The sequence below is a fragment of the Giraffa tippelskirchi genome, chromosome 8 (genome assembly GCF_054371585.1).
Source record: "Giraffa tippelskirchi isolate mGirTip1 chromosome 8, T2T-mGirTip1v1.2.pri, whole genome shotgun sequence".
Taxonomy (NCBI): domain Eukaryota; kingdom Metazoa; phylum Chordata; class Mammalia; order Artiodactyla; family Giraffidae; genus Giraffa; species Giraffa tippelskirchi.
In genome coordinates this window covers 123,178,606-123,202,851 of record NC_137282.1, presented here as the reverse complement: position 1 = coordinate 123,202,851, position 24,246 = coordinate 123,178,606, and the positions used below count along the sequence as shown (strand labels likewise).

At 41.5% G+C, this 24,246-nt stretch overlaps 1 protein-coding gene across 50 annotated transcripts in view; it reads left to right on the top strand.

The window, feature by feature from the left end:
* The window catches only part of MLIP (muscular LMNA interacting protein), a 277,308-nt gene that overhangs the window by 99,353 nt on the left and 153,709 nt on the right, over positions 1-24,246 (top strand). The gene's annotated exons all lie outside the window — the stretch shown is intronic.

Sequence of the window (24,246 nt, the reverse complement as noted above, 5' to 3'; positions counted from 1 at the left end):
ATTACACCAAATATCCTTGAAGAATTTACTAAACCCTGAATTAAACCCCAAAATTGAGTTTATTTTTAAATTAAAATCTATATTGTACAAACATATTTTAAAAATATTTTGAACTGCTACCAAAGTTTGAACTGCTACCAAACTTGCATATTTAAAAAACTATGGGATGGTAATCAAATGAGGCCATTAACATATCCTCTGAATGAAACTGACCTTGATCCAGTGCCTTGGTGGTAAGTCCCTGGATCAAACCGCCTTACCTACCGACACCTCTGCAACCAATTTTCCGTGAATTCTTATGGATAGTACCTCCCCGCCTCTTAAATAACCTTGTCTCTAATTTGAAAGTATCATTTTTAGAGAGATGAGAGTGCATAGTCTATTGGCTTTCGTTTCCTGATTCTTGATTTCTTTTCCTTTTGCTGTTGCACATTAAAAGTGGCAAGAAACACAAGCAGAGGGTCTCAGACTTCACCTCCCCATCGTGAGTGGGATCTGATCCTTAAGGGATTTACATTTTCTTCTCAACTGTTCATCAGTGATGAAGTTCTGCCCGTGTCTTGTCTGGCAGAAAAGGCTCAGATGGCTGTATAAAGCGCATCCACAAGCTTATAAGGACATCTTGAGATATAGACGTTCATGCACAAGAATTATGTTGAAGATGCCTCTTCTCTGTTAGAATCAGTTAGGTTTTCAGACTACTCTAACCCCTCCTGGGAAGACACTCCCACTCTGTCATCAGTTGGCATGTCTGACAATCTTATTCTAAGGTTTTTACTGTGGTTGGTTGTAATTTTCAACTTTCTTTGACCATTAGAATCTCCATCCTTCCAACTCCAAGGCAGTCTTTTTAACCCTCTCACTCCGAACGACTGGTTGATGTGGGTACCAGGCTTCACAATGGAAGGAGAACCAGTTGTGTGCAGGGCATTCCATCTGTGTTAAGTGTGTGTGTGTGTGGTGGCAGTGGTGGAGAAGCTCTCTCTCTCTCTCACGCAAACACACACACACACAGAAGACAGGAGTGCAGATTTGGTATGTATGGCTTTAAAATTCTCCAGCAATCCTGAGATGGCAAGCAGTGGAGTCATGAAGGGATCTGCAGCTTTGCTAAGCATGAATTTGAATCCCATCTACTTGAAGTCAAGGCAGGGAAGCAAGTCACTTAGCTAATATTTAAGCCAACTGTATCACCAAAATAGGGCTTCCCAAGTGGTGCTAGTGGTAAAGAACCTGCAACAGGGGCAACGTAAGAGATGCAGGTCCATCCCTGGGTCAGGAAGATCCCCTGGAGGAGGGCATGGCAACCCTCTCCAGTATTCTTGCCTGGAGAATCCCATGGAAAGAGGAGCCTGGCCCGCTAAGGTCTGTCGGCTCACAAAGAGTCAGACGTGACTGAACCGACTTAGCACTCAGGCACGCACAGACCAAAATACAGCATTGTCACAATTGGTCATTTTCATATTTTTGTTTGTTTGTTTTTTCATCAGGGAAATACTGTAAAGAGGTTTTGTCACCCTCAGCACTGCTGACACTTTGGGCCAAACAGCTTATTGTTGAGTGGCCTGACCAGCGCACTGTAGGATGTTTGGAAACATCCCTGGCCTCTGCCCACTAGATGCCAGTAGCTCGCTCCTCCCCATTTTTGTGACAATCAAAAGTGGCTCCAGCCATGACCTTCAGGGAGTAGAACAGTCTCAGCAGAGAACCCCTTCTAGATTGATGAGTAATAACTGAGCCACTGGAGTTTTCTTAAAATTTTTATGTTTTAAAGACATTTATTAAATATGGAAAATGAAATACTATAAAATCTACAGGTCTTTTAAGGAAGGCATTTTGTAGAGAGGAAGCCTCTAAATTCTTATTCAGTGAAGTTTGAACTAATATCCTCTTCTGTTGAATAACAGTGTCTTCAATATAGGCATTCTTATTTGACGCTTGAGAGAAAATACTTGTCAATTGAATTTAAGATGAAATGGAGAATAGGAAAGATTTTATTCATAGAATCTGTTTAGGAGATTGGCCTTGTCAGTAAGATAGGAGTAAGGATGAGTTTTCAAGATCTTTGGAAGAAAAATCAGTAAGTTCCAAATAAATGGTATTTTTATTTTTAAAAAATGTTTTATTTTATATTAGAGTTTAGTTGATGTACAATGTGTTAGTTTCAGGTGTACAGCAAAGTGATTCAGTTATACATGTACATAAACATTCTTTTTAGGATTCTTTTGCATATAGATTATTATGGGATATTGAGTAGAGTGCCCTGGGCTATACAGTGGTGATGCAGTTTTTATTACTTCGATGAAATCTAACCGTTCCCTGATCACAGTGGGAACAAGCAAAGACTCGACCCTTGTTGCCTGGGGACCATGCCATGCGTTCAGCCACTGTGAAGATCAGCTCTGGTGATCCTTCTAAACCCCAGGTGTCCATCTGTAGGTTTATTTAAATTATACTCATGCGTGTTGTTGGAGAACTTGTAAACATTCAGCACAATCAAAACTTCTTATTTATTCTCTCACTTTGTGCTCACAAGTTCTATAATGCTACTTTTCATTCTTCAGTTTTCAGCGTCTTTATTCTGGAAAACACACTCAGCTGAGCTTGTGTTTCTGAATACTAATCCATGAAGATGGTTTTCAGAAGGGAAATGGCAGCTAAGTGAGGTGCTGGTAATTTGTCAACGTGGATACTTTTTACAACATGACTTGACTAGGATCTGGAATTAAATGCCTGCGAGAGAGGATTAAAAATAGAATGGGTTTCAGCTTCAGAAAGCAAATGCTTGAAGTGTCTTTCCGTCCTTTCCATTCAATTTATCACACATGCTGGCACTACCGTTTCTGCAAATGAGACGGAGTGTCAGTGAAATGGAACCCAAAGGGCTGAATTCTGTTGGCTGGATTTTTCTACAGACTGATGAGTTGCCATTTCAGTGCAAATCATAATATACCTGTCCTGCAAGAGCATTGACCATACCTTTGAAGGGAAATCAGAATTGGAAAACATTGCTCTTTTTTGTACATCTTGATACATGTTTGATTCCTTTCAAAGTGGTCCCTGTGGAATGGTTTACTTGGTTTTGTCTTACTTACATGGGCTTCCCCGATGGCTCAGTGGGTAAAGAATCCACCTGCTAATGCAGGAGACATGAGAGATGCAGGTTCTATCCCTGGGTCAGAAGCTCCCCTGGAGGAAGAAGTGGCTTCCCATCCCAGTATTCTTGCCCGGAGAGTCCCATGGGCAGAGGAGCCTGGTGGGCTACGGTCCACGGGGTTGTGAAGAGTCGGACACGACTAAACAGCTAAGCACACACACTTACTTATATGCAGGCAAGGAGGACCACAAAAATCAGGCAGGTTTTTCAGGGTTTCTTTCTTTATTGATCATATTTTCCCAAAGTATATTTAAATATAAGTGTAGTTACATTATATCTATAATGTAGCAAAAGTGTCATTACTGTTAATGAATATGTTCATAGTGTATGATAATGATCTAAATGTCATCATAATGGAATTTGCCTGTAATATAATAGAACCAAATTTATAATAATAGTAGAAGAATTATGAAGAATATCTCAATAATTGAAAGACTTTGAGTGTTAAGAGGATTTGTAAGAATTACATTTCTATTGACTTTCCATCACTTTAGTGTGTGGTTTGAGTGCGTTGATCGCAGTGAGAATAGGTTAGACGGTTACTGAGTCTTTCAGCTACACAAAGCTCAGCTCATTTGGCCCAGTGGCTTTCAAATTTGTGGACCACAAATTCCATGTGTGTGTGTCTATGTGTGTGAGAGAGAGAATCTGAAACAGTCTCTGATATTGTGCTTATTGGGATATTTTCTATTACATTTGATTGTTTTCCATTCTGTTCGTGAATTCATTTAAAAATACTGAACACGATTTATTCGTGTTCGTAACCTGTGATTTGAAAAACACTGATCTAGTGAAAAAATTTTTTTCTAAAATCTATTTATTACTGCCTGGTACCCATTTTTTTTTTAACTTTTTATTTTATTTTGGTTTTGGCCAATTAACAATGCTGTAATAGTTCCAGGGGGACAGCAGAGACACTCAGCCATGCATATCCATGCATCCATTCTCCCCCAAACGCCCCTCCCATCCAGGCTGCCACCTAACACTGAGCAGACTTCCATGTGCCTTGCAGGAGGTCCTTGTTGGTTTCCGTTTTAAATATACCGGTGTGTACACGTTGGTCTCAAACTCCTTAACTATCTCTTACTCCCATTCTTACTCCCCATCTTTTTTCTAAGTCTGTGTTTTATTGAAAGCAGGACTGGTTCAGGGAATGAACAAAGTTTCCCCAAGTTAAACTGTAGAAGTACCTTTCAGTGTTGTGATGCTTTTTCTCCAAGGCATGGCTGTGTTTGCCCTATAGATGAGCTCCTGAAACTGATAAATATTAAAGTTTATGCTAGAAAAGCTAGAGGTGTTTTCTTCTTCTCAATCTGCTTATTCTGAAATACATCTAGGTTTTCTTTTATAGATGAATAAACTATATTCCCCTGAAAAACCCAAATAACACAACAATCAAAACAAACAAATGCTGATCAAGTCCAGCAGCTGTGTTTTACGGGTGAAAAATCTGGGATGCTTGAACAGGAAGTAACTTGCCTAAGATCCAACCTCTTATTAGCAGCTAAAGCAAGCTCTCTTTTAAAAACACATATGGAATTTCAGATCCGTGTCATTTAGCATTTGGCACTTACAAAGTGATTTATGGCTAATCTGGAAAGTACTTTCAGGGAATTCCCTGGCAGTCCAGTGATTAGGACTTGGAGTTTTCACTGCCGGAGTTTCTGGGTTCGATCCCTGGTCTGGGAACTAAGATTCTGCAAGCCAGGTGGAGTGGAGAAAAAAACCAAGCAAATAAACAGAAAATACTTTCAGAGTGCTCTGATGGAAATGAGGAGCAGGCCTTACCCACTGCCACTGTGCGTGCACACACACACTTGTTCGTCTGGGTGACTGGCCCTGTTAACACCGAGGCCCAAGAAACCTGACTCAGGGTGCTGGCTTTTAGTTACCTTGATTCTCTGGGAGAAACAAGCAGTTCTTGAGCTGGGCTGTGTACATTCTGAGCCCTGGGGAACCCACGTGGATGACACAGCAGGAGGAAAAAGGGAGCTGGGGCTACACAAACTGCTCGCTCTGTATCAGGCCTCTGTCACAGTGCATGACCTTGGGAAACCATTTAACCTTTCTGTACCTTGGTTTTTCTTATCTGCCATAAGGGGATAATAATATCATACTTCTTTTCTTCCTTTTGTGCAAATCAAGTGAGAGAAGAGAAGGAAAGCTTTTTTGGAAGGCCAGAATGACACCTACATACTGAGTGGGTATTAGAGAAGATTTTCTCTCTTGTCAACAGATATATCTTTTCTTTATTTTTTAAAAATAGAAAGGCACACACATGATTATTATTTCCTGTGTTTCATCTGAAGAAACACCATTAATAAAATCAAATGTTGAGTTTTCTGGTTATATGTTTTTCATGCATGTTAAAATAAAGGGAGCTCTTAAAATGTTCTTAAACGTATCTTCTAAAATCATGTTGAAGAGCAGCATGGTGTGTGTGGGTCACACTCGGACGAGGTGGGGAGCAGGCATTTGCCTTGGTGATGGCAGGTCTCACTCTGCCCTCTGTCTGCTTCCTGTGTGACCGTGGACAAACGACCCAGGCTCTGATGTGTCTGGTTTCCTCACTGGAGAAATGAAGATGCTCCTGCCGAGCTCACAGCCTCCTGAGGATGCTGATGAGATGGTGCTACTCGGTAAACCAGGGGCAGCAGCCCACACCTGGCCCACACCTGGCCTACACCTGGTCTGCTTTCGTGGGTGAAGTTGAATGGAGCCACGAGGGTGCCCATGATGTGCACACTTGTGTGACCACTTCCACCTGGCAACGGCAGAGCTGAGTAGTTGTGCCAGAGATGATCCAAAAAGCCTAAAATATTTACTCTCTGGCCCTTTACCGAAAAGTTGGCCAACTCCTGAGAATTACTTGATCATGAACGTAAAACACGGTTTCTGGTACATGGTAAATTCTAAAGAAGAGCAGCTATTGACATTATGTAACAGTGATAGAGGTCTCGGTGAATTACGATAGTGTTGGTGATGATAATTATAATAATAGAGATGATGATGAGGTGTTAATAGTAATGATGACAATGATGATAAAAATTATATTAATTTCTTTGGCCACCAGCTCCAAATTCTTTTACCCTATTATAGAAACCACCCTTTAGATTGGCTGATATCTCACATTTAAAGGGTTTTTTCCTTTCTCCTGGTATCAAAATGAACTTCTAGGAAAGGATCTGAAACTTGCAACAAGGTCAAAGAATGAAGTTCTAGATTTTAGGCTGCATCAGCAGGGAGGTGAGGTATTTTGAGGGAAGCCTAGAACTGCTCCTTGTTCATTTTTGCAAAGTGGCCACTAACCTCTTCGTACTTTTTTTTCATTCTGGACAACAGCTTAGAAAATGTGTGTGAAGTGTTCACAATTTTTTCCCCCTACAATCATGCTTAAGTATGTAAGAGGCCCTCACCTGTGTTGGGTTTTATGGTGCATCCTGGGGTCATTTTCCCAGATTCCACAGGAATTTTTTGTTTGCTTTTCTAGACTTGTTATTTTTTTGGTTTGCAAAGCTAAGAAAAGGAGAATAAGTAATTTGTTTTTATCCATAATTTCTAGGCTAGAGTAAGAAGATTTCCTCTAAAGTGGATAATTTTGCTAATCTATGGCCTAAAAAATGGAACCCACTCTTCCCATCCAGTACATCTCAAAGTAAATTAGGCCCACTCAGAAACTTAGCATCTGCTTCTTCTCCTGGTTATACATTCACAAATAGGATCTGTTTCTCCCTCGCAAGCAGTTTCCCTGGCAACGAAGCCACCCTTCCATGATCAGAGCACTTTGTCACTTTTGCAGTTTGACTTTCTGACAAGGCCTGCTCGCTTGGGGAGATGCAGAAAACAGCATCCAAACACAAACAAAGACACCCAAGCGGTGCCTCGCAAACGGGAGCTCCACCGAGGTGGCTTTGCCGTGGATGGCGTGTCGGAGGGCATCACTACCACCCTCCCTCGCCGACAGGCGAAGACCGTGGGCTCTTGAAGAAGCTATCCTTGTAGCAGAGAACAGATGAGAGTGATGCTCCAACTGGATAAATTACTGTGAAGTTACATTCTGGGAAGCGGCGGATAGAGGAGAAGTAGAGGGATTGCAGCTGGCAGCCGCCGAGCCAGCTCACCTAGGGATTGTTCCATCCTGCTCATCTCTGGGCTGAAATAGTAGGTCAGTTACAGCCCAGATGCATCACAGGAACACAAGCTCTCCTCCCTCTGCTCACAGCGGCCAGGACCAAGTGAGAGGTCTTAGCTGATCCTCAGATTGGCTTTTCATTTATTATTATTATTTCTGGTATTATTATCATTTAGCCTGGGTGACTTTCCCCCCTGCCGCTGCCCCCTCAGCCTGTGACCGCAGTCAGAACCTCACTCAGCTGTGGGCTCCACAGTCCCCACCCTCCGCAATCCTCTGCCAGCCCCTCCGGAACCGGAGTGCGGTGGGTCCGGGTGGAGTATTTGGGGTAGGAAAGTGGGGCAGAGTAAACAAGAAAGGGACCTTCTTCCTGATGAGCCAAGGGACCTATAGAAATTGGGGAGACCCTGCTGAGATTCCTCGCTGAATGAGCTTAGAGTGAGGGGGGTTGGAAAATATCAGAGAAGAGCTGACATAGTAACAGAGGGAGTGTTTTCATCACGAGCCTGCTTTCACGATCTCCAGGTGAATGGTGGGCTGTCCTCCTGGGAAGACGGTCCCCAGGAGCACGGTGTCGCCCGTAGGAGCGGCGGAGAGGCAGCTGGCCCCACGTGCTCCTCCTCCAGACGGGGTGTGTGTTTGGAGGCACCCTGGCGGCATCCAGCGTGGTGGGAGGTTTCAGAGGAATTAAGTGAACAAGGCATGTTCTGCAAAACGAGGGATTTAAAGCTTTGGCGAAGTCAGTGTTGATTCCAGCAAGTGGAAGGAAAAAATTTTATAAACACCTTTTCTTATAAAGGAACTTTTAAATACCTTTTTTTAGAGGATGAGAGGCTTCGTCTCAGGAACTTCATACTGTTTATGTTTTTTAGACAAAGAGTAAGTTTTAAGGCAGTTTTCTGTAAAGATTTATCAAACACTTGTTGGTTTAATATTGAAGTGGATGTTTTGGGAAGAGAAGCGTGGAATTCAGACACAAGCCACAGAGATGAACACCCAGCTCCCTCTTGGCGGAAGGTCTTGCTGCTAAGTGCGTGGAGTGTGGGGGCAGAGCTGTCACTCCGCTCAGGGTTTTCCCCTCCTGCAGTGACGTCTTGCTAAGGACATGGGGTGGAGGCCTGGCCCCTTCGGCTAGAGGCGGGATACTCTCATGATGATACTCACTCCCGAGCTCCCTACATGGTCAGCCAGGCTATGTCAGGTTCACATACAGTTCCACGTCTCCCTCTGCCCAGTCCTGCTACTGCCTCGTCGCTCTCGGGAGTGTTGATCCCTCATAAATAATTGACACCCTGAACTTTATCTCAGGATCTGTTGCTGAAGAACCCAACCTGCAACCCCTGGTTATTGATGACCTTACAAATAATCCAAGAGGCAAGGTTATCCTATGGGAAAAGCTGATGACGTGGAACAGAACAGAAATGCTACAACATTTAGATAAGAGGGTGAAAAATCAATTATAGGCTCCTGCTGGCTCTGGACTGCTTTGTTGAGCACACCCTCGGGGGGTTAGAAGATGACAGGCGAAGGGAACTAAAGTGTGTGGGAGAGTGTAAGCAAAGTGGCCTGGCTAGAAGGGGGTGGGTGCATGGCAGAGAAAATCAGAAATCGAAGTGTTCTTAATTCACTTATAATCAGACCTCGCTGTAGATAAGAGAGACACCTCAAAATAGACATTTATTTCTCTCTCATATTATTAAAAAAAGGTTCAGAGGTTGTCAGCCCAGACCTTGATTGGGGGCTTCTCCTGCCAATTCACGAATCGTTCTATCATCTTCAGAGTGAAGCTGAAATGGTCTCATATGGGTCTCATGTGGGTCTTATCAGGGTCTCTTATGGCTGCTAGAGATCTTTCCATCACATCCACTTTCCAGACAGAAGGATGAAAAATGAGACAAAGAAGGGCATGTCACACCATTTTAAGGAGACTTACTTTTAATTACATCTCACTGGTCATAGGTTAATCACATGGCCACACCTATAAGTAAGGGAGGCTGCAGAATTTAGCATGTAAACTAGGCAGCAACATACACAGGTGAAAAAAACTCCTTTTATCACAGTTGAAGACTATATTACCATATTTCCCTTCAGATGATGGAAACAAATGAGAGAAAATAATAAAAACTCTAAAATGTAGTATCTTGAAAATAATGATGGCAGTGGAACATTTTAGAAATTATGAAGAAGAAGAATTATTTGACATATGAGTGTAGAATGACAGAGATTTTGGACATATTCAATTGAATGCTAATATTAATACTTAACTAACTTATGTTTTGTTTTTTAAGGTCACAAAATTATTCTTAGAATATTTATGACCTAGTATCATAGCAATTTTGAAACATATAGTATTGTTTTTAATCACAGTGCTATGCATTAGGTCTGCATAACTTATCCATCTTCTAGTTTCGTTTGTAACTTTCAATGACATCTCCCCAGTTCCTCCCTGAATATTGAGCTCTTCCTATGGACCAGGAACTATGTTAAATGCTTTACATCTGTCGTATTGTTGAATGGAGCCTATGATTTTCTAAATAATCGATTATAGATGAGGAAATGGGGATTTTGAGAAAGCAAGAAACTGATCAAAGTCATACAGCTCACAAATGGCAGAGCCGGGCTTTAAACCCCCATTGGTCAAGCCCCCCAGTCCAACCACTTGCTCTATGGCGCTCAGATCAAACATCAGAGAGGAAAGCTGGGGCCGGGGAGAGAGGGCAGAGATGGAGGTGCCGGTGGGGGTTGAAACCGTGAGAGCCGAGGGCAATCCTCTGGATGGAGACAATCAGGCAGAGGCAATAGGAAGTGTTGAGTGTTTGGGCTCTTTCTTCTGGAAGAGGAGAAGCAGAGGAGAGACTGGGGCAGAACCAGGTGGGGAGGGCTCCGAGAGACCCAGAGGAAGACTTCTTTGACCGTGAAAAGAGCCAACAATGTCTTTAACTCAGACATTCAGAAAAAAGTCGATGATCTGAGCGGTAAAAGGTCACTCATTCTTTAGAAGTGTTGGAAATGGGATGTGAGAATGGATGGAGGAAGCTTGGAAAAAATGGATTAACTGATTAAGATCTGTGTGCTGTGCTTAGTCGCTCAGTCCTGTCTGACTCTTTGCCTCCCTATGGACTGTAGCCTGCCAGGCTCCACTGTCCATGGGGTTCTCCAGGCAAGCATACTGCAGTGGGTTGCTATGCCCTCCTTCAGGGTTGCTATGCCCTCCTTCCCAACCCAGGGATGGAACCCAGGTCTCCCACATTGCAGGCAGATTCTTTACCATCTGAGCTACTGGGGTTTAAATTCTATGTGGCTGTTCTATTGTTAGCAATGGTTGATTGTAACTGTGAATATTTATGGATTGCTTATGCCACGCTGAATGCTGTTCTAAGGGTTTATGTGCATCCCATGGGGTAGCTACTCTGATTATACCCACTTTGCCGATGAGATTATTGAGTCATCTGTGTAAAGCCACACACACAGTTATTTAGTGACAGAGTTGTGACCCAAGCCCAGCAGTCTGGCTGCTGAGCTCATGGTTAAGAGTCTGGAAAAGCTAACAGTTTCTTTAAAAAGTGATGAGTTGGCAAGAGTCCACAGAGGTTTTATTTTCTGAGATAAAAATCTCATATCCATTTTCATAGGAATTGTTGAGGGTACTTAGTAGATTATTCATTCTTCTTTCCCTAAAAATCTGTTTTGAAGAAGAATCCAGTTTATTTTTTTCCTATGTCCATTTTTAAAGAAAAAATAGTTTAAAAAATAATTTAAAGTGAAATTTGAAAATATTAAGCAAACATATATTGCATTGTTTATGGTAAGCTTGTTGAGAGCCTTGAAATGATACCTTATGTTCCTTAGTAAATGTCTCCAGAAAGAAAGAGGGCATTCTCTTTTTACAGCAAAACATTTTAATAACTATGCACTGGAATAATGATTTTTTGTGTGTCTCAGATTCCTTTATGCCTACAGACTGTTCAGCTGAATGTCATTAGAACCTCTAGAACTTATTTTTGCATAGTTTGAAGTCACACTTATCGCCTACACAGTCACATGTTGATCTGAAAAAGATCTCTCTCTATATATACATGTAACTGCATGCCATGCACATGGGCAGCCTATTGGGATCTAAGACTTACGGAAGACAGCCTTACAGCATCCTTAACCCTTTTCAGGTAACTGGGTTTATTCATGTCAATATGTGTTTTCAAAATACTGAGAAGTGATTCTTAAAATATTTCTGCCAGGAAACCTATAGTTTGATTATCGAATAAAATAGTATGATGATATTTAAAACCAGAAAAACTCTTGAAAAGTGTTTCTGGTTAGAATCTGCTGGTTATAAGAGTAGGCATATTTGAAGGGAATAGATTTGCCTTTCCATGCAGACTTATCAGTGAGCAAAATCATTAGTGGGAAGAGAGTTTCACTGTCTATACAGATGTAAAATCTAAAGGCAAGAAAAAATAGTAAAGGTTGATCAGAGGAAAAAAAAAAAGAACTCAAAATACTGATTTTAAAGAAAAGCACTTAGGATTATATATTCAGTAATAGTATATTTTTTGAAATCTTAAAATGATTACAGAACTGGCGTTTCTTGGTTTTAAATGTATACTTAATGTTAGATTGCTAGTTACTTTGGGCAAGCCTACAGGTACAACAACAACTGATCATTTCTGAGAGTTTATCATACGGTGGAAATGTGACATGTATCATTTCATTAAGTATCCCAAATCCCTGTGCATTTAGGTAATCTAGTTTCCTTATGGAAATGAGGATGCCATTGCAAATTTTTAATAGTCTCTTTATTCTAATTTTTGGACAAATTTGAAAAGTAAGTAAAGTGTTTTTTTCAGGTAAATAGTTGCTATTTCAGTTTCCTTTTCATGATGTATAAAATACCTTAAAATGATCTATTTTATTAACTTGAGATTTTTCCTTCTTGCCTGCTGTGTAGTACTTCATTGCATACTGAGAAGACACTTAAGAAACATGTTTTCCTTGTATTATCTCCTGTGTTGCCTCTTAACATCCCACGTTTGAAATGCTAGCCATTTCTGACCTAGGAAACATTCTATTGTATAATGTGATGTAATCAGACAAGTGACAGTGGAAGGTTAAATTACAGTAGCTCCAATGAGGTCGGTTGTGGGGAGAAAAGCTTTGCTTTTGATTTTCTATTTCTTTACTCTTGACCCCTCACACTTTTGTTTCTGACCTTTTCGTTTCTGTAGAGTAGGCAAGCACTATTAATTAATTCATTCAACAAACAAACATTTAGGTTCTACTTAGGGTTAAGTACCAGGGATGCAGTGGTGATTCAAAAAGCCATCATTAACCCCTGTCTTCATAGAAGACTACCCAGCAGGTTGGTCCCTGGACACGTCCCATCCCGGGGGAATATATGGCTACTGTAGCCATCAGCTGATTTTTGCCTCTGTGGAAATTATGGTGTCAAACCTAAAATCAAAAGGAAAGATCATCCCATTGTGCTTTGATTCACCGACATCTCTTCAGCCAATTACTCTGCATATGCACTTACATTCAGGACAAACCTTCAGTCCAAGTTGTGATTGATTCTGTAGGAGATGGAGCCTTGAATGTTGGGTCTATTAACATGCTGCTGGAGTGTTCTAGAGCTCGTGGTGAATCCGATTTTCAACAATTATGGGCAAGTCAGAGCATTTGTAAAAGATATTTAGGATGACAGTGACAAGGACAAAGATGATTAAAATATGCCTTCCTGTTTTGTTTTGGAGTGAACACATTAAGGGGAGAAAGCAGAGGACACTGCAAGAAAACCCAGGAATATTCTGAGACTGTATCCACTAGAGATTTTTGTTAAACTTTATACATTTCATCTGTCCTAGAAAGAAAGAGAGAAATTAATATTTATGGTGTGCCTACTTTGTGTGGGGCCAAAACACTGGGGTCTTATATTATGTCATGAGACATATGAAATATGTCTTTAATCTTCTTTTTTTTGTTGTTGAAAGGATGAATATTTTATTTTATTTTTTTTACATTTTCAAAATAAACTTTTAATTGTAAAGCAATTTGAATTTACAGCAAAATTGTGAAGATAGTACAGAATTCCCCTATCTCCCACACTGTTTTCCCTGTCATTAACACTTTACATTAGTACAGTACATTTGTTAAAATCAATGGACCAATATTGTTTTGGGGCTTCTTCTGCATACAAATATTGTCTCTCTTTTTTTTTTTAATAAATTTATTTATTTTAGTTGGGGGCTAATTACTTTACAATATTGTAGTAGTTTTTGCCATACATTGACATGAATCAGCCATGGGTTTACATGTGTTCCCCTTCCTGGACCCCCCTCCCACCTCCCTCCCCATCCCATCCCTCTGGGTCATCCCATTGCCCCAGCCCTGAGCATTTGTCTCATGCATCGAACATGGAATGGTGTTCTGTTTCACATATGATAATATACATGTTTCAATGCTATTCTCCCAGAACGTCCCACCCTCACCTTCTCCCTCAGGGATGCCTTTATTATGCCCATTGTATAGATGGAGAAACACAAGTTCTTGGAATTTAAGTAACTAACATGCTTTCATCAGCTAATAATTAGTAGATTTATGATTGGAATCTGATTCCACGTTTCATTGTTTCCATTAGCGGAATTAATACATTGACGGTATAGACTATAAGCCAGGGCTCACACATTACTTTAGATATTATTGAAAATAAACAATGTTTATTAGTAGAATTAACACATTGAAGGTATGAAACATTAGAGATCACACATTACTCTAGGTATTTTTTAAGATAAATATTATTTATAAGTGTAAGGAAATACTTGTCATAAACAGATTTAATCATTCAACAATATTGTTCTGAGTCTGTGCTGCACTATCCATATTGGAATTTAGATAGCTTTAGCATTTGTACCAACCAATACAATTTGACTTTTTGCTGCTATCTCCTTTCCAATTTAAAGTTATGTATGTTGCAAAATAATGATGCCTTCTTTTTATATAGAACTACGTAGAAACAGTAGGAAAATAACAGTGATGAAAAGTAGAAAAGTCAGAGTGTGTAGCCAGCCACATTTTGGGAATGAATGCTGGAGGCCTGGGGAAAATGTTCATCTGAGCCCAAATCTCTTTAATGTTGTTAAAAACAAAATCTTTGCTGGCTACTGATTCCTGAACCTTTCTTATCACTTTTCTGTAAACAGGTATTTCTAAGCTAAGACTGGCAGAGGCAGTTAGCAAATAAGAGTCCACGTGAACCTGGGTTCTAGCCAGGCAGACCAGGATTCAAATCTGATTGCGTCTTATGCAAGTTATGCTGGTTAAGCAAGTAATTCAATCTCCTGAGTCTCATTTTTCTTACTCATCTAATGGACATCATAATTCTCTTGCTGGCTTGTGAGAAATTCGAGAGATGATCTATATTAAGTACCAAGAATAGCATCACATAAAACTTGTTAAGTGGTATTTTTATACATAGTATATGTAGGATACAATCTGTTCTGTGATGAGTGGGTGGAGAGTGTGGGGTGGCCAGGGTGACAGACCATGGCGGCCAAGACTGGGAGGAGTGATCTAGACCAGAGAAGCTTCTCCATTTCCTCCAAGAACCCCAGCCCCTCACACACCCTTTGGATGCTGATTCCTTGCATCCATTCTTAAAACATTCACAGCTTTGGCATTGGGTGTTTTTATATCTGATCTATCTTCAAAGAAACAAAATTATACAGTGATTAAATCATTCATTTCTCCATGGCCCTCTGCCACTGTGTTGCAGGAAGGGGGTGCCCTTCCAGGGCATGAGAGTGGGCTCTTGACTAAACACAGAAATGAACTGTCCCAGGAGACACACGTGCTGACAAAGCAAGAGATTTTATTCGGAAGGGGTGCGCAGGTGGAGAGCAGCAGGGGCAGGGAACCCAGGAGAACAGCTCTGCCACGTGGCTCGCGGTTCCTGGCTTATGGCAACGGGGTTAGCTTCCAGGTTGTCTCTGGCCAGTCATCTTGCTTGGCCCATATTTGGTCTGACTCAGGGTCCTTCCTGATGGTGTGTCTCTCAGCCAAGATGGAAATCAGTGCAAAGGATTCTGGGAGGTTGATAGGATATATTATGGGCTAGTATCTCCTCCCTCCTTTTTGCCCCTCCCAAACTGCCCTGGTTAGTGTTCTGTAGCCACAGCATGTTCCTTGTCAGGATACCTCCTGATGTGAAGCAAGTCAGGGAAATGGTTTTCATTGTGCTTGGCCAAGGCAGGTGGTTTCGGTCAGTGGATCCCTAACAACTGTATATTCCTTGAACACAGAAATCTCTCTTGCCCTCTCTGAAACCTCCATACAACTCTCATGAATGCACATGGTCATTCATTTATTTAATGGGCATTTATTGAGCCCCCACTATGTGATAGTTCCTATATTAGATGCTGGGGATACAGCAGGGGGGAAAAATAGAAATTTCCCAGTGTTCTAGTGCTTTCATTCCAATTAGGGAACCAGATATTAAAGAATTCACTATACATATAACCATATCATTTTTTAAAAGTCTTTACTGAATTTGTTACAATATTGCTTCTGTCTTATGTTTTGCTTCTTTGGCTGTGAGGTATGTGGGATCTTAGTTACCCCACCAGGGATCAAACCCACATCCCCTGCACTGGAAGGCAAAATCTTAACCACTGGACTTCCAGGGAAGTCCGGCCATATATTAATTTTAATAATAGCACCTGCTATGAAGAAGTACAATAGAAGCTCCTGCTATGAAGACCTGGATCTGTTTGATCGCTTACATGTTTCTTAGCCAACTTTTCTGGATATGTCTATTTTTTTCTCAAATTTGTTTCCCATGTCAGGAAGAGAGACCATTTGTTCTATACTGTTTGTTTTAAAAGCAATACCTTAAGAGTCTCTTGGTTGGAAGGTACTGCATTAATATCTGGATAGTAAGAAGTGGGAGATGCCCTACTTCAGCCACCAGTAATGCCAGATTTTAAAGAGAATTTTGAATTGTATTTCTTGGTTGCAAACTTCAACAAACTTTACTTTCTTTTGGGAATCGATTATTCAACAGAACAGTTTGTGTTCTTTAGTAGGAGAGACATCATTAAAACTCTATGTCTGTGAAATGCTTCGTGGTCTTAGACAGACCCTAGATGACCTTCTTATCTCTAGAAAAAAGTAGTTGTAATTGGAGGCTAGACCCTCCCCTCCTCCCACCCTTGACCCTGTGTCAGTAATTCGCTTGGTCTTCATCATCCACGACTGAGGCCGATTTTTTGATCAGGTGCCACTACTCTCTATTCCATTGAGGATGGTTTCTATAGAAATTGTTCTAAATACATGTGCTCTGGGAGGCTATATGTAGTTACTAGCTGGGTGACTGAAGCATGCTACTATAATGCATGGCTATTATGCTTTTTTTAAGTAAAAATTATGTCTTCTGTCAATATAAGAAATACTCTATAACACCAACAATTATTAATAAAACAAGGGAAAGGGAATGGTTAAAGGAAAGTTCCCAATAAGACACAGAGAAAAATAGCAAAATAGTGGGTTAATTTTATTGGTTCTCATGTTGTCAAATGACTCAAGGAAAAATTCAAATAGGGCAAAGGATAGGGGATAACATATTTCCTCTCCCAAATATGATCATACCAGTATGTCTAAATATTGCTTTCTGCTTGGGAGAGGGAATGAGAAAAAGGAAAGATCAGAGGGGAAAGGACAGAATGAGACTTCGGAAAAGAGCTTCCTTATTGTCTGAATTCACGTGGAATAAACTTATGAACCGTTGACAAAGGACAGAACATGGAGATGAGTGTGGCCTCTAGGATTTGTTAAGGCTGCCCTATTCAGCAGGGATTAGGAATGAAGATTTTTACATATATGTGGTATATACATGATACATATATTATATACATCCATATGTATATAGCAAAATAATGGATTAATTTCATTGTTCCTCATGTTGTAAAATGACTCAAGGAAAATCATATACATATACAGGGTTGGCCAAAAGGCGTGTTCCATAAAATGGTATAGAAAAACCTGAATGAACCTTTTGGTCAACTCAATATATACATTTTTATATATACAAATCTTTGTTCCTATTTCCTACTGAATAACATCAAAACACCTTAATTCAAGATCTCTGATGATCTACAAAGAAGAGGAGAGATGAACCTGAACTTAGAAAGTAGAATAGTGGTTGCTAGGGGGTGGGGGATGTGGGGAATGGGGAATGGGGAATTATTGCTCAGTCAGAACAGAACTTCAGTTTGACAAAATGAGAAAAGTTCTGTGGATGATTAGTAATGATGGTGGCACAGCAATGTAAGTGTTCTTAACGTGCCCGCTAAACCGTACACTTCGTAGAGGTTAAAATGGTATATTAAAAAAAGGTCTCTGATGATCCACATTGAACCTATGTTTGTAGCCTTATTTGTCTTTATTCTGATGTAAGCTATTTACCAGGCTTCCCTGGTGGCTCAAAGGGTAAAGAATCTGCTGCAGTGCAGGAGACCTGGGTTCCACTGAGTAACAATAGTATTCACGGGAGTAACACGCATTATTTGCCTGGCACAGAGCTTTACATGCTGGATTTGGTAAGTGCTGTTCTGTGAACCCTGTTCTGATCCACGTTTCACTGGTGGAGGACTGAGCCCCTGACCCCCGCCCAAGGTCCTCCAGCCAGTGGGTTATCTGACTCCCTGGCCCGGTGCCTTGTGCCTCCCCCCTGCGGCTTTCCCTCAAAGCTCAGTTAGTAAAGAATCTGCCTGCAGTGTGGGAGACCTGGGTTTGATCCCTGGGTTGGGAAGATCCGCTAGAGAAGGGAATAGCTACCCACACCAGTATTCTGGCCTGGAGAACTCCAGGGACTGTATAGTCTATGGGGTTGCAGGGAGTCGGACATGACTGAGCGACTTTCACTGCTGCTTACTGCTGGTCTGATCGGGACCTTTGCTCAAGCTTTTCTCTCTGCCTGAAATAATGGCTTTTCTGCCTCATCTTCATAGTCTCACTCCCCTAGCTGCCAAGTGAAATTGAAAGGTTAGTCACTCAGTCATATCCGACTCTTTGCAATCCCATGGACTGTAGCCCTCCAGGCTCCTCTGTCCATGGAATTCTCCAGGCAAGAATACTGGAGTGGGTAGCAATGCCCTCCTCCAGGAGATCTTCCTGACCCAGGGATCAAACCTGGGTCTCTCTCAGTTTACCATCTGAGCCACCAGGAAAGCTCCAACTCTTCCAAGTCCAGCCTGAACATGTCTTTGTCCTTGAACTGCTTGCCCCAGATGACTGTGATCTCTCCACCCTCCAAACGTTCCTCTGAGTCTTTGCTACTCGTGGTGTCACAGACTAGGAGGTGGGCACCGCTGGGAGCTCATGGGAAATGTCAGATCTGGGGCTGCACCTCAGATCTCCTCAGTCAGAAACTGCATTAAAATATTTTATGAAAATATAGCTGATTTAAAATGTTGTGTTAATTTCTGCTGTACAACAAAGTGATTCAGTTATATGTATATCTACATTCTTTTTCAGATTCTTTTCCATTGTGGTTTATCACAGGATATTTAAGAAACTGCATTTTACATGATCTTCAATTGATTTATGTATAAAGTTTGAGAACTGCAGTATGGGAATTTTTCTTTTCTTTTTCACTTTGCATCTCTCTATTTGTACACCTGTTTTATATTCTCAATTGGACTGTAAGCTCTTTGAGGGCGACAGGGCAGTATAATCTTTTGAGTGTCCATGAGCTTACCTTGCATAGAAAAAGACACATAATTTATTTTCTGATGTCATACAGTATTCACATTAAAAATTTAGATCATTAAAGAAACTGTATGGTACTAAACATAACTGTGTGTATGTGCAATTTGGACAAATGTTGGACAAAAGATACAAAGAAACCAAAAAACCCAACTACCATTTCTGAAGAGCTGAAAGCAAAAAAACTGGGTGTCAGAAGCAAAGGCAGAGTCCTACACATACCTCCTGCACGCAACACCATCAGCTCAGTTCAGTTCAGTTCAGTCGCTCAGTCGTATCCAACTCTTTGTGACCCCATGGACTGCAGCACACCAGGCTTCCCTGTCCATCACCAACTCCCGGAGCTTACTGAAGCTTGTGTCCATCGAGTCGGTGATGCCATCCAACCATCTCATCCTGTCGGCCCCTTCTCCTCCCACCTTCAATCCTTCCCAGCATCAGGATCTTTTCCAATGTGTCAGTTCTTCACATCAGGTGGCCAACGTTTTGGAGTTTCAGCTGCAGCATCAGTCCTTCCAATGAATATTCAGGACAGGTTTCCTTGAGGATGGACTGGTTTGATCTCCTTGCAGTCCAAGGGACTCTCAGGAGTCTTCTCCAACACCACAGTTCAAAAGCATCAATTCTTCGGCGCTCAGCTCTCTTTATAGTCCAACTCTGCCATCCATACATGACCACTGGAAAAGCCATAACCTTGACTAGACGGACCTTTGTTGGACCTTTTGAGGGAGGTCGCCATCAGCTTTATTGCCTCCACCATGGTTTGGCCTCGGGTCAAACAACAGGGAAGGAACACAGCCCCGCCCATTAGCAGAAAATTGGATTAAAGATTTACTGAGCATGGCGCCGCGCATCAGAACAAGACCCATTTTTCCCCTCAGTCAGTCTCCCATCAGGAAGCTTCCATAAGCCTCTTATCCTTCTCCATCAGAGGGCAGACAGAATGAAAACCACAACCACAGAAAACTAACCAATCTGATCACATGGATCATGGCCTTGTCTAACTCAATGAAACTATGAGCCAGGCCGTGTAGGGCCACCCAAGATGGATGGGTCATGGTGGAGAGTTCTGACAAAACATGGTCCGCTGGAGAAGGGAATGGCAAACCGCTTCAGTATTCTTGCCTTGAGAACCCCATGAACAGCATGAAAAGGCAACACCATCAGAGAGGTGGGCAAACCACCTAAGCCGGCCCTCTGGCCCAATCCCTGGAAGCACCCCTACCCTCTCCCAGTATGAGGAACGCTCGCCCCTCCTCAGGGAGAGAGCAAACGTGGGAACCTGTCCTTTTTCTCCTCCCCACCGCTGCAGCAGGGGCCCCGATAAAGCCTTGCCTGAAAAAAAAAAATACTAGGTTATTTGGAGTAGTTTTCCCCCGTGTGCTAACAGCATCACTTTCGCCAATTGTTTTGCTTGTAGTGTTTCCACAAATTCGGGCTTCTGATAAGCAGGGAAAATGTGAAGTGCTATAATCTAGGTCCCTAAAATAACTCCTTCATTCCTTCCCAAGCTTTTGGTCTATAACCAGCTCTTGCCATAGAACAACTTTCATCGCCAAAGCACAAATGCAGATATTACAGATTTGGAGAAAAATCAATACTCAGAAAATAGAAGTACAAAAACTGGAAACGCCAATCAATTCCACGTGTAAAGTTTTGAAGTTTCCTGCAGTCGGGATACTCACTGTCTTCCAGGAACCTTGGAATGTTGTTTTGACAAATTTTTGATTCCAAGCTCTGTTTGAGAGCAGATTTGGTTAATAGCAAGACTTCAGTCACTACCGATGCTGGTGTAGCATTGCTCACTACATACATGCCAAGGACCAGGAATTAAAGCTACTGATTTTATGAAGGAATTGCTGTGTGTTTTCTCGTTCTTTATTTAGACCCAGTGTTTGTGTGTATTTGTGCCTCTAAATGTTCTCAGCGAGTGTGACCAACGGATTGCTGAGATTGTCAGCTGTGCGGGCCCTTCAATCAGCTTCTTGTTGCTGTACAATCTGGCTCCTCTGTTCTTTTTGCAGCATGTTTAATTGGACTATGTGCATGAAAAGAAAAGGGAAACGCAGATAGGTGGCAATTCTTTTTTTTTTTCTCTTCACTTCTACTGGCTCCATTTCAGCAGTCAATCTGACCTCTCCTGAAGTTCCAAATCTAAAAATTGTCTGAACATGAATCTACTCTTTGGAGCTGACAAAAATTCGTCTGTTCAGGGAGGAGTCCACATCACCTCTTTTTAGAATTCTTTTCTCCCCGCGGGTGTGTGTGTGGTGCTTCAGGGGGCGGCTCCCTCCCCACCTCACTCCTTGGTTTGCTCACTCCCTTATGGGATGAATCAATGCTTCCAGAAACGCAGGGGCTTCCGAGGGGCTGCGGGAACAGTTACGTCCAAATGAACTCGTGCGTCCTAGCAGGGAGCGTGCAGACCACACCCCAGGTAAAAGGAAGGCTTTCCTTCCTGCTTTCGAGAACGTTGAAAGGCTGTGCGCTGTGGTGTTTGCTGCAAGAGGGTTTGTGAGAGAGATGCCCGGGTGTGGATAAATTTGACTGTGTCAAAATGAAATGTTATAGGCAGTTAGTGGAAAGGATGAGCAGATAGAGCAAAGCTGCTTACTGGCAACCAAAGAAGATGCTGAGGATGGTCCTTGGTGCAGTGTGAGCGCTGACACCCTGTCTTGTCTCTTCTCAACAAGAGGCTAGTGGCCATCTGTGAGTGTGGGTGTCAACCTCAGAGGAAGAGAACGTTTAGGGAAAGAGAAGGAAGGAAGGCATTGCTACTGGAAACCGAGCAAAGGGGCAGTCAGCCTGCATGGCATGGCGGAAAGCAGTTTCTTAAATTGTTAGTCGGCTGGCTGGTGAGAAGGTGACAGTCTCAGAGTTTCACGTGCTTGAAACCATATTTAGGGAAAGCTTTTCATCCTTTCAGCTCTAATTTCTATTATCAAACCAGTTTCCCAAGGATAAGAACTGAGATGTGTTTTTAAAACAACCCCGACAAAGGAAAGTGTTAATTGGCACTTAACCAGTGCAATGATATTAACATGCATCTGTTTCTGCTTTGTGTGGAAAATGATTTTTCATCACCATAGCGATTCATTTCTGGGCTCTTTGGAACTTGGCCACAGTATGCAGTAAACAGCAAAATTTTTCTTTTTCTTTCCTGAATAAGGGATTCAGCAGTCAACCAGCCTGTTGTATAGCAAAGCTAGTGTAATTTCAAATCCTTTCCAACTAAATTCTGTGCATCCTTGGTAGGATAAGAAGATGGTACAGAAACGTGATGAGAAGAGCCACATGCCAACATTGTACTCCCAGCTTAAAAGCAAATACCAAACCATTGCCCCTTTTTGAGGTTGATCTGAGGTATATGTGTGGACAGGAATTTATCTGTGATCTTCTGACAGTAACCTAGGAAGATGAATAAGCCTTCAGTACTATTGGGTTTTCCATTTTTAATGTTATTCTTGATGATATTATGTATTGGTTCAACTAAAAATCCTCAAAAAATGTTCTCTTTACCTGGTGAAGAAATTTTATGTAGGCTATGGTTATTTGCAGGAAAATACACCAATAAAGTAGAAGGAAACAATTTTACCTATTTTCAGTTGCTTTCATTGTCAACATATGGTTACTTTTAGAAATTCCTTCTAGGGCATCTTTCTAAAAGCACACCTTATTCATTGAAGCATCTGTGTTTATTGTACTACATTTCCATTTTATTCACTAAAATTGTAGCTATTAACCTTTAAAAAGTCAATAGTTTACAATGCATCAGTAGTGACGTTCCATTTGTATTTTGGGAACTTATATAGCAAGCCTTTTGGGGAAGTAAATTTTTGTCATTGTATGTGCTTTAGTAAATAAAACCATTTATTGTTAATAAAGGTGATACGTATTTTGTAACCACAGGGAAGTGAATTGAAGTCTTTCATACTTAGTGTTTAAATTTCATCTAGATAGAACCCAAAACAGACCTATAATCATTCTACAGGGAGATGAGGACAGGCCTACAGAACCTGAGGACACAGTCAGTTTCACCTCTTCTTTGACTCTTAAAGGGCTATCATTATTTCTTACCCAAATGAAATCCTGTGATAAATTATCTGAGCTACCCTCAGTGATTTCCTTGCTAAAACCTCTCTCCATCTGTCATGATATTGATGAGATTAGTCATGTAAAGAAACCTTCCTAGAAAAAAAATCCCTCTGGAAAGTGCCTTGTATTGTGCATCACTGATAAAGGCTACCGGGCTCCCTGAATCTCATGAGGGATCTCATGTCTCTTCCTACAAAGGAAAGCATTGCTTTATTATTTTTCAAGTGATAAGCTACAAACTGGGAATTGTGACCTGACTGCCACAGGGGAATAATGACAATTATTTGTAAAGGCAGAAAATAATATTTAAAAATGAAAGTTGGCTCAGAAGGATTTGCTGTGTAATTTTTATGCCCTGAGGAATATGCGTTGTTTCTAGAAGGCATGGCTGTTTTAGTTTTCTGGTTTGCTGTTCAGTTGCTAAGTTGTGTCCGACTCTTTGTGACCCCATGGACTGCAGCACGCCAGGCTGCCCTGTTGTTCGCTATCTCCCAAAGCTTGCTCAAACTCATGCCCATTGAGTCAGTGATGCCGTCCAACCATCCCATCCTCTTTGCCGCCTTCTTTGCCCTCAATCTTTCCCAGCATCAGGGTCTTTTCCAGTGAATTGGCTCTTTTGCGTCAGGTGCTTCAGCTTCAGCATCAGTCCTTCCAGTGAATATTCAGGACTGATTTCCTTTAGGATGGACTAGTTGGATCTCCTTGCAGTCCAAGGGACTCTCAAGAGTCTTCTCCAACACCACAGTTCAAAAGCATCAATTCTTTGGTGCTCGTCCTTCTTTAGGGTCCAACTCTCACATCCACACATGACTACTGGAAAAACCATAGCTTTGACTAGACAGACCTTTGTGGGTAAAGTGATGTCTCGGCTTTTTAATACGCTGTCTGGATTTCTTGTAGCTTTTCTTCCAAGGAGCAAGCATCTTTTAATTTCATGGCTGCAGTCACTGTCTGCAGTGATTTTGGAGCCCAAGAAAATGGTTACCAGAAAGTTACATCCTGCAGTAAATCATCCAGAGTTAGTTCATTAGACTCCCTATAGCTTGGTGAAATCTCTTGTAAGGATATCTAGTTATCTTTATTTGATTTTGTGTTCACACACAAATAT